This window comes from Thermobia domestica, chromosome 9 (assembly GCF_964235325.1).
Source record: "Thermobia domestica chromosome 9, izTheDome1.hap1.1, whole genome shotgun sequence".
NCBI lineage: Eukaryota > Metazoa > Arthropoda > Insecta > Zygentoma > Lepismatidae > Thermobia > Thermobia domestica.
The window spans coordinates 93487779-93499779 of record NC_137462.1 but is presented as its reverse complement, the minus strand read 5'-3'; the positions used below and the strand labels follow the sequence as shown (position 1 = coordinate 93499779).

The 12001-nt window shown below is 39.0% G+C and overlaps 1 protein-coding gene across 2 annotated transcripts in view; it reads right to left on the bottom strand.

Moving 5' to 3' along the window:
* Positions 1-12001, bottom strand: part of LOC145694863 (P2X purinoceptor 4-like) — a 71999-nt gene that overhangs the window by 35607 nt on the left and 24391 nt on the right. The window lies entirely within an intron of this gene.

Below are 12001 nucleotides of genomic sequence, written 5' to 3'. Positions count from 1 at the left end.
TTTCATTGCGTCAAATTACCGCCAAATTCAAAAGTACTATTGACCTCTTCTAGTGCAATTGTTAGTGCATCGTTAGTGCTTCTTACTGCAAAAACCGCTAAGGTTAGTGCTTCATTAGTGTAGGAGTTACAAATAAAATACATTTGGGGGGCCAAGTTCACGCTGTCCTTCCACTTCAAGCATTAACGATAAAACTAGTACCATTTGTTAGTGCATCGTTAGTGCTTCTAGAAAACACTTATAGTTTTGTTAGTGCTTTAATATTAGTGTGGTTATGGCTAATTACATGTCACGAAACTCCCATAAGAAATGCATTGGGAATTTTTCATTGCGTCGAGTTACCGCCGAATACAAAAGAACTAATGATCTATTTTAGTGCATCATTAGTGCTTCTTAGTACACCAATCCTAACGTTGGTGCTTCATTAGTACAGGAACTACAAGTAAAAAACACTTTGGGCTTAGCGTGAATTTGCCTTCCCCCCCACTTTGAGCACTAACGAAATGATTAGTACCATTCGTTAGTATATCGTTAGTGCTTCTAGAAAAGACTAATAGTTTCGTTAGTGCTTCACTATTAGTATAGATCTAGCAAATTGTAAGTCACGAAACTCCCATAAGAAATGCATTGGAAATTTTTCATTGCGTTAAATTACCGCCAAATTCAAAAGCACTAATGATCTCTTTTAGTGCAATCGTTAGTACTTCTTAGTGCACCAATCCTAACGTTAGTGCTTCATTAGTGTACGAACTACAAGAAAAAAAAACCTTTGAGCCTAACGTGAACTTGCCCCCCCCCCCACTTTGAGCAGTAACGAAAAGATTACTGTCATTCGTTAGTGCTTCCAGGAAATACTAATAGTTTCGTTAGTGGTTCATTATTAGTGTAGATCTAGCCAATTGTAAGTCACGAAACTCCCATAAGAAATGCATGGGGAATTTTTCATTGCGTTAAATTACCGCCAAATTCAAAAGCACTAATGATCTCTTTTAGTGCAATCGTTAGTGCATCGTTAGTACTTTTTAGTGCACCAACTCTAACATCAGTGCTTCATTAATGTAGGAACTACAAGTAAAAAAAAAACTTTGTGCCTAGCATGAACTTGGCCCCTCAATTTGAGCACTAACGTAAAGATTAGTGCCATTCGTTATTGCATCGTTAGTGCTTGTGGAAAATACTAATAGTTTCGTTAATGCTTCACTATTAGTATAGATATAGGCAATTATAAGTCACGAAACTCCCATAAGAAAAACATGGGGATTTTTTCATTAGGTCAAATTCTCACGAAATTCAAATGCAGTAGTGGTCTCTTCTAGTGGCATCGTTAGTGTTTCGTTATTGCTTTCTAGTGCACTAAGACCGAACATTAATGCTTCTCATCGTGAATGCTTTTATTGGCTAGCGTATAGTTAGCTTCCCCTAAATTTTATTTTCTACCGTCCATATTGTTGATGCACTAATGTTTGGAGTTCTGCAATAAGAGCTACTAACACTACACTATACTATAACTATTACACTATATGTGGTTATTAGTGCTTTTAAATATGTGGGAAGTTTACAAAATGAAAAATGCTAAGTGTCTAAATTTAGCCCCGCACAATTCTTAAGTGCTAGTAAAACTATTTACATGTTTAGTGCTAAGTAATTTCCCATCAGTGCACTAAACACTAACGATAGTACTATCATACTTTAGAAGTTATTAATGAACAACTCGTTCGGGGCTACTTTAGATTTTTCAACTTTTACACATTTTTTTAGTAATTGTGCCACAAAAGTGGGACTAACACCAGCTGGTAGTGCATTAATAGAGCCCTATGAAACACTGATTGCTGTCATAGTTTAGGAGTTAGAAATGAATAACACACTCCGGGCTAAATTTAAATTTATCGAAGTTTACAATAATTGTCTCACAAAGGTGGAATAAACGTCAAAGGTTAGTACAGCGTTAATACTCTAAAAAGCTCTAATGTTAATGCTACCTTAGCTCTAAAGTTAATGCTATCTTAGCTCTAACGTAAGTCAAATTGTAGTTTGGGAATTATTAATGAATAACTCGGACGAGACTGAATTTAAAAGTATCAAAAAACACTAATTTTCTCACAAAGGTAGGACAAACGCTAAAGGATAGTGCATCCTTAACGCTTCCAAAAAATAATAAGTACTAACGTTAGTGCTATCATATTTTTGGACTTATTAATGAAAACTCAACCCGGTCTAACTTTAGGTTTTTCAACTTAAACAGTTTTACACTAATTGTAACACAAAAGTAGGACAAACACAAGCGCTTACTGCATTGCTAGAGCTATAAAACATTAAGCATTGTCGTTAGTGCTTTCATGAATAATCCGGATAGGATTGAATTTTAAATTTTCGAACTTCACACTAATTGTCCCACAAAGGTAAGATAACCACCGAAGATTAGTGACTGTTAGTGCTTCATGAATCACTTAACGTCAGTGCCGTCACAGTTTAGGAGTTTTACCAAATAACTCGAGCGGGGCTAGCTTCTGGTTTTTCAATTTTTACACAATTATTGTAAAATTCGATAAATTTTAATTGAGTTCCGTCCGAGTTATTCACTGATAACCCCTAAACTATGATAGCACTATCGTCAGTGCTTAGTATTTTTGAAGCACTAAAAAAGCACGATCCTTTAGCGATTATCCTACATTTTGATTGACAATTATTGTAAAATTCGACAAATTTGAATTTACGCTCGTGCGTGTTATTCGCTAATAATACTTAAATTATGATAACACTAGCATTAGTGCTTGTTCAGCGGAGGACTAAACGCTGGTTTTGTCCATTTCTGTCAGATAATTAGCGTAAAATTGTACAAAATTTAAAGATCTAAAGTATCCCCCCCCCCCGTTATTCATTTTTAACCCCTACACTATGATAGCAGTAACATTAATGCTTAGTGTCTTTCGGAGCACTAACGATGCTCTAATCTTTCTGACGTTTATTCAACCTTTGTGGGACAATTATTGTAAAATTCGCTAAAATTAAATTTAGTACAGAGTGAGTTATTCACTTCTAACTTTTAAACTATAATAGCGCTAACACTAATGCTTCGTGTTTCGGGAAGCAATAAGGATGCACTAACTTTTGACGTCTATCTCACCTTTGAGGGACAATAATTGTAGATTTAGAAAAATTTCAATTTAGTCTTGCAAATAATATTCACTAATGTAGAGTTAAATCAAAGCACTAACGTTAGAGTTTAGTGTACTAATGGGTAGAGTTTAGTGTAACGATGCACTAACCATGTCAAACTTTTTTTTTTTTTTTTTTTAGTATTTGAGATGCGTGCGGGGCTAAATTTAGACACGTAGCATTTTCCATTTTGTAAAATTATTCTACCAAATTTAAAAGCACTAATAATCATATATTAGTGTAATGGTTACTATTACTTTCGGGAATTTAACGCAATAAAAAATACCCCATGCATTTCTTATGGGAGTTTCATGACTTATAATTGGCTATATCTACACTAATAGTGAAGCACTAACGAAACTATTAGTATATTCTAGAAGCACTAACGATGCACTATCGAATGGTAATAATCTTCTCGTTAGTGATCAAACTGGGAGGCCAAGTTCACACTAGGGTCAAAGCGTTTTTTACTTGTAGTTCCTACACAAATGAAGCACTAACGTCAGGGTTGGTGCACTAAGAAGCACTAACGATTGCACTAAAAGAGATCATTAGCGCTTTTGAATTTGGCGGTAATTTAACACAATGAAAAATTCCCAATGCATTTCCTATGGGAGTTTCGTGACTTACAATTGGCTAGATCTACACTAATAATGAAGCACTAACGAAACTATTAGTATTTTCTGGAAGCACTAACGATATACTAACGAATGACACTAATCTTTTCGTTAGTGCTCAAAGTGGGGGGCCAAGTTCACGCTAGGCTGAAAGGTTTTTACTTGTAGTTCCTACACTAATGAAGCACTAATGTTAGAGTTGGTGCACTAAGAAGCACTAACGTTGCACTAACAATTGCACTACAAGAAGTCATTCGTGTTTTTGAATTTGGCGGTAATTTAACGCAATGAAAAATTCCCCATGCATTTCTTATGGGAGTTTCGTGACATGTAATTAGCCATAACCACACTAATATTAAAGCACTAACGAAACTATAAGTGTTTTCTAGAAGCACTAACGATGCATTAACGAATGGTACTAATTTTATCGTTAATGCTTTTAGTGGGGGGAGCGTGAACTTGCCCCCCAAATGTTTTTTATTTATAACTCCTACACTAATGAAGCACTAACCTTAGCGATTTTTGCAGTAAGAAGCACTAACGATGCACTAACGATTGCACTAGAAGAGGTCAATAGTGCTTTTGAATTTGGCGGTAATTTGACGCAATGAAAAATTCCCCATGCATTTCTTATGGGAGTTTCGTGACTTATAATTGGCTATATCTACACTAATAGTGAAGTACTAACGAAACTTTTAGTACTCTCGAAGCACTAACGAACGGCACTATTCCTTTCCTTATTGCTTGAAGTGGGGGGGACAGCGTGTACCAGTTTTGGCTCTAGAGCCTACACTAGTGATGCACTAACGTCACGGGTTGGTTCACTAGGAAGCACTAACGATGCACTAACGAATGGCACGTTATTTCGTTAGTGCTTGAAGTGGGGGAAGCCTGAACTTGGCCCCACAAAGGTTTTTTACTTTTAGCTCCTACACTAATTAAGCACTAACGTTAGGGGTTGGTGCACTAAGAATCACTAACGATGCACTAACGACTGACACTAATTTTATCGTTAGTGCTCAAAGTGGGGGGGCAAGTTCACGGACATCATAAATGACATCTAATTGTTTCATAGCGTTGTCATCATCTTGTTTTCCCTGAAATGGCGAAAGAAATGTGTTCGATTTGAAACATTTTTTAAAAAATGGAAAAACGAAGTAGATAAGTTTACGAGTAGGGTATAATATGAATTTAAGAAATGAACATTTCAGTGGTATATATATAATAGATTATTAACTGATGACGTTAGAGTTTTCATGGTGTGGAGAAGTACAGGACGTTTTACGGATGACCAAATCATAAAATAGTGTTATATATGGCAAGGACGGACGGAAATTTTCGAAATGAAGATACTGCATGCTGTTGTTGAGTTTTTATTACATTTTTTCACTTTCATTTCATTTGAATTTACATATGCATTATTTTGTGGCACTCTAGTACACTAGGTTCGTAAATATAATCTAATCTATAATGAACCACAAATATTACAAAAAAAAAGTACCTCAAATCTCTCAGGAAGTGGTTGTGTATATATGTTATCAGAACAAAGAAGGCACAGTTGGATTTGTTTGTCCTAATAATACACACATAAACACTCCTTAAAGGAAATGAGATATAGTCCAGGAAATCTAGAGCAATTTTACCCTCAACCTGGGCAAAATTGCAACCTTTAGTTTTACACCTGTATTTTGTTTAGGTACCCCACCTGATGAAAATATCCAAAATCCGACAAAATCGGACCACGGGAACACCTCCAAAAACGGGTTTCAAAATGGCGGACCATGGTTTTTCGAAAAAATCGTAGACCTTTATGTTGGCGGCTCTAGTAGTCCTCTTAATTGACACAGAGACATGAATGATACCTCGTTGAAACGCTCATAGACAACAAATTCCAACGAAGTGACTTTTGTACCCATCATGTCTAACCCCTAGAAGAAGAAGAGGAAGAAAGTTGATTTTTTGTTTTTTTCTCTTTTAAATTGATATTTCTTGGACCCTTGCAACACTGTACGTCCTCATACGCCTTCAGAAAAATTCCCACGCGTAGACCAGATATTGGTAACAATAACATTAAAAAATGAAGGACGTAGGTTCAACAGTAAGGGAGATAAAAATTCGGAACCGCGGACCAAGGAGGGTCACTCTGTATATTTTTTACAGTGGTCTAACTTATGTTTCTTAGATCTAGCATCCTCCCTAATTGTCACAGACATGGAGCATACCGCATTGGAAAGCTTATGGAACCCCCTTGCCAACGACGTATCGTTTGTGCCCCCTGTGCCCAACCTGTAGAAAAAGAAGAAGAAGAAGAAACCTTGAAAAAATTGGGAAAATCTACACTTTTACCTTTCTTGGGCTCTGGCAACCTTAAAAATCGTTGTGTAAAAGATCCTGACGATAACCTCATCACACTTCAAGAAAAGGGAGCTGAAGTAGTGAACATTGCCAGTAAGGCTCGCGGTAGTAACATTCTCGCCGCTGCAGGTATGGTGGTTCATGTCTCTTGTCGCAAACGTTACGTTGATAAGAAAGATATTGCGATTGCCCTAAAAAGAAAAACGTCATCGCCGATTCAAAAACGAGTTACTCGCTCGTCGGATGGGTCCTTCAACAGCAACAGTGATTGCCTGTTTTGCGGAACGCCTGTCTTATTTGATGACCGTCACGTGTTGAAATCAGAAAATGTGCGAGTGAAAACACAAGCATTGCCACACAGCATTTTAAAGTGTTGCAATGAACGAAACGATAACTGGTCACAAACTGTCCGAGGTCGAATTGAGTACTTCTCATCTGATCTTCATGCAGCAGATTGTGTCTATCACAGATCATGTAGTATCAACTTTCGAACAGGTAAAGCAATTCCTCAACAATACTGCACCGATAATCAGTCAGCGTCAAAAAAGTTCCGGGCTGGCCGACCTACTAATCATAAGAGAATCCGTGCATTTCAGCGCATCTATAGTTATTTGAAAGAGCACGATGATAAGCAACTAACTGTTGGAGAACTTGTAACAAATATGGGCACATTTCTTGAAGGGACTGATCACATTGCATATGACAGACGGCACATGAAGCGTCAACTAATGGAGTACTTCGATGACAAAATTATAATTTCTAGTGACAGTGGAAAAAACGACTTCATTACACTTCGAAAAACTGCCAATCACATTCTACGGGCATATCGTGATTTGCCACGAAAGTATGATGAAGAAGAGGAAAAGATAGAATCATAGAAACCGCAGCTCGACTGATCAAAAGCGACATAAAATCCAAACTACAATCTGGAAGTGATACATATCCTTCACCCAGCGAATTGACCATTCAGGAATCCCTTCAGTACATTCCACCTAGCCTTAAACTATTCTGTGCCACACTTTTTGCCGGAAAGGACAATGAAACCAAAATAGCATCGATTGGCCAGTGTTTGATGCAAGCAGCCAGACCAAGAGCTATATTAGCTCCTCTGCAGTTAGGTGTTGCTGTGCAGCTGCACCACCACTATCGATCGAAACACCTGATTGACACGCTACATCACCTGGGATTTTGCTCTTCATACGCGGAAGTGCAGCGGTTTGAACGCTGTGCTGCAAGTATATTTGGTAATCGTGTGACCGAAATGTCAGCAGACCAGACTCTCCTCTTTGCAGCGGATAATGTAGACCATAATCTCCAAACGCTGAGTGGTTTAGGCACATTCCATAGTATGGGAATGTTGGCGGCCATTACTCCATCCACTACTACCAGTCTAACCATTCTTCGGAAGCCTGTCTCTGATGCTGATGTGAAGTCCCTTGCCAGTGTTCCCATTCATGCATACACTGAAGCCAGGGCTATTCTTGAAAAGGTCAACTGTGAACTGGTAACAGCACCATCACCGAACGAAAGCTCCCTGGACATTTTGTGGAAACTTTCCTGGCACTTTCCGTCACGCACTCCAAACTGGTCAGGAATGATGCAGGCCATTCACGCAGATCCATCTCTTCATCATCCAGGGAAATCCACTGTTCTCTGCTTACCGATTATTGACCTCCCTCCATCTGATATGTCATGCATCTATTCCACTTTAGTGTACCTGAATAATCTTGCGAGAAAATATAAAGTCACACCAATCATCACCTTAGACCAACCACTGTTTTGGAAAGCTTCACGTATCCTGCATGACAGAGCACATAACACCAGTATTAAGGTCACGGTTCTCCTGTTGGGCTCATTTTATACTCTGATGAACCTTCTAGGAGCAATTGGTTCCCTGATGGATGGTTCAGGCTTACGTGAAATCTTGCATGAGGTTTATGGAGAAAATTCGGTTGTACATATGTTAAGTGGCAAGTCCGTAGCAAGAGCCTTCCGTGCGCACATGATGGTTGACCTCGCATTAAGTGCATTGCTTGTGGAGAATGTTTTTCTGGAGACCAATAACGGAATACACAGAACTATCAACGATGCTTACTCTCTCTACCAGAGTCTGATGTCGGGTGAGATTAATGTAACTGGAGCTAGTTCTTTACCTCTTCTTCAAGAAGCCCAGAAAAAAATAGAAGAACGAAAGTCAGAACTTATTAACACATCAAAAACAAGTCAGTTGTGGCTTGCATACCAGCGCATGTTGACTACAGCAAGGAAACTTGTGGCAGCAGACCGAACAGGAAGCTGGGATGATCACCTTGAAGCTATAGCAGAGTGCATTCCCATATTCGCTGCAGCAGGACACTTCAATTATTTGAAGTCGACATGCTTGTACCTGCAAACAATGTTAACGCTGCCATCGGTTAATCCAACAGTTCACGAAAGCTTTCAAAATGGGTTCGGAGTTATTAGAAGAAGCAACCGTTATTGGGCTGGGTTGTCTTCTGATCTAGTCATAGAGCAGGTTCTGATGAGATCGCTAAAATCCACTGGGGGTCTAACCCATGGGAGTGGAATGTCGGAGATGCAACGATCTTTGTGGGTACTCTCAATGCCAGCATGCTCCGAGTATAATCTGGCGATGCAAACTGTTACTCACACAGCATATGTCACTAGCGAACAACATAAAGAAGCCGAAACGTCAAGAATGTCACGTGATATCAGTGACACACGTCGCATTCTTGCACGACTGCAGCCCATCTTACCATTTGACGGAGACAAATCATTGAGAAACATTGTCACTGGCGTCATAGCGGATTCCTCGGTCAACGTCCATAATTTATTTTCAGTTGGGGAAGAGCTTGCGAAGAAACTATCTGGCAAAGACCTGTTCACTGTGAAGTGGAAGCGTGCTGATAAAGTCAAAACTCTAGCATCCCCGAGTAGTGTTAAAATCAGCAACGATATCTCCTTCGATTCGAATCTTTTGTTTCAAAGACTGTTAGTTGTCGCTAATGCAGGCAGCACATCTTTAGAGGAGACCTTAGCTCATGAATTATGTGCCTACCCACCAGCTTTATTTGAGTCACCCAGCGTGATGCGTAAGGCAGACAAAGCCCCACTGGCCCATGTGATACTAGAGTTCAGCAAGCAGCAGACCGCACAGTTTGAGGAAACGGAGCCAGACAATATTCTATATGTCTTAGACGGAGGATCTTTGTTACATAGACTAAAATGGTGTAAAGGCAGTTCGTACGACAATATCGCTGCATCATTTGCTGAGTATATAGTTCGTAAATATGGCACATCAACTATCGTGTTTAATGGGTATGGATCACCATCAACGAAAGATGTCACACACCGCCGTCGAGCTGGATCCTGTGCTGGTTCAACAGTGCATTTTATGCCATCGATGGAATTCGTGGGCAAAAAGGACAGCTTCTTGTCCAACAAAAGTAATAAGGAACAAATGATCGACCTCATAACAGTCCACCTAGAGAAAGTAGGTTGCACAGTGCTTCACGCTGACGGAGATACTGATGTTCTGATAGCAGCCGCACCTTCCAAAACCTATCACACTTTTGTGATTGGAGAAGACACAGAGTTCTACTTTTACTCCTATATTACTCACAACCGACTCCATTCCGCCTCGTCTACCGCAGTGACATAAATACAAGAAAAAACGTTAAGCCCGATTATGACATACACCTAATTCGTGAAAGTCTCAGTCCCAGCTTGTGTGAACATCTCCTCTTTTTGCATGCCTTTACTGGTTGCGACAGCACATCACGAGTGTATGAGCTTGGAAAGCAGAAGGCATTTATAAAAATGCAGAAAGACTCTAGAATTCGAGAAATAGCTTCTGTATTTTGTTTTCCTGGCCAGCCAGCAAGCGCAATAATCGAAGCCGGGCATAAAGCAATGGTTCTATTGTTTGGGGGTGATGATCACATTGACCTCACTCGTCTTAGACATCGCATGTTCAGTGCAAAAGTCACAACAGCCAAATGTTTCGTAGCTCCAGAAAGAATGCCACCAACTGCGTCTTCCACCAAATTCCACTCTCTTCGCACCTACCACCAGGTCCAGGTGTGGAAGTCGAAACCTGCAAACGCTACAGAATTGGGCTGGCAAGAAAGGAATGGTGAGCTCCACCCAATCTTATGTGATCTACCACCAGCTCCAGCGAATTTGCTCACCATTGTTCATTGCAACTGTGTTACCGGGTGTGCAACAACGCATTGTACTTGCAGAAAGCATGGCCTTCCATGTGCTATTGCTTGTGGTGTCTGCCAAGAAACTGAATGTTTTAACTGTTTAAATGAATATAGTGAGGACAGTGCTAGCGTAGGCGATGACGATATAGATGTGTAATTAGCCTCCAAAAGTCTTTCGTCTTCCCATTCTTTTGCTTTCGAATATTTTTGCTTTATATATAGGTGTTATGTTTCTATAAAACGAATTGTCTTGTACACTGTATTATGGTATGACCTTCTATTTGCTATTTCTTGTGGTGTGTGCCAAGAAACTGAATGTTTTAACTGTTTAAATGAATATGGTGAGGACAGTGTTAGCTTAGGCAATGACGATGTAGATGTGTAATTTTCCTCCCAAAGTCTTTCGTTATTCAAATTCTTTTGCTTAAGAATATTTTTGTTTTATGTATAGTACTTATATTAAAGCGACCTTTGATTTAAAGAAAGAAACAAGATTTTTTCAAGCGTACAACGATTATCAGGGTTGCCAGAGCCTAAGAAAGGTAAAAGTGTAGATTTTCCCAATTTTTTCAAGGTTTCTTCTTCTTCTTTTTCTACAGGTTGGGCACAGGGGGCACAAACGATACGTCGTTGGCAAGGGGGTTCCATAAGCTTTCCAATGCGGTATGCTCCATGTCTGTGACAATTAGGGAGGATGCTAGATCTAAGAAACATAAGTTAGACCACTGTAAAAAATATACAGAGTGACCCTCCTTGGTCCGTGGTTCCAAATTTTTATCTCCCTTACTGTTAAACCTACGTCCTTCATTTTTTAATGTTATTGTTACCAATATCTGGCCTACGCGTGGGAATTTTTCTGAAGGCGTATGAGGACGTACAGTGTTTCAAGGGTCCAAGAAATATCAATTTAGAAGAGAAAAAGCAAAAAAAAATCAACTTTCTTCTTTTTCTAGGGGTTGGGCATGATGGGTACAAAAGTCACTTCGTTGGAATTTGTTGTCTATGAGTGTTTCAACGAGGTATCATTCATGTCTCTGTGTCAATTAAGAGGACTACTAGAGCCGCCAACGTAAAGGTCTACGATTTTTTCGAAAAACCATGGTCCGCCATTTTGAAACCCGTTTTTGGAGGTGTTCCCGTGGTCCGATTTTGTCGGATTTTGGATATTTTCATCAGGTGGGGTACCTAAACAAAATACAGGTGTAAAACTAAAGGTTGCAATTTTGCCCAGGTCAAACCGTATTTTGACTCGACTAATAACGAAATTTTTATACTTCTGGTTCATTACTGATTACGAACTAGCGTACTACAGTGGCATAAAGTAAGACTTGCACTTCATCGTTGAAGCAAAACAATTTTATACTAACAGTTAAAAATACTTAAAAAGAGCTTAAAATATTTGAACCTTAATCTATTCAGACATATCATTAAATTCATTGAATGAACCACAAATATTACAAAAAAAAAAGTACCTCAAATCTCTCAGGAAGTGGTTGTGTATATATGTTATCAGAACAAAGAAGGCACAGTTGGATTTGTTTGTCCTAATAATACACACATAAACACTCCTTAAAGGAAATGAGATAACGAAATTTTTATACTTCTGGTTCATTACTGATTACGAACTAGCGTACTACAGTGCCATAAAGTAAGACTTGCACTTCA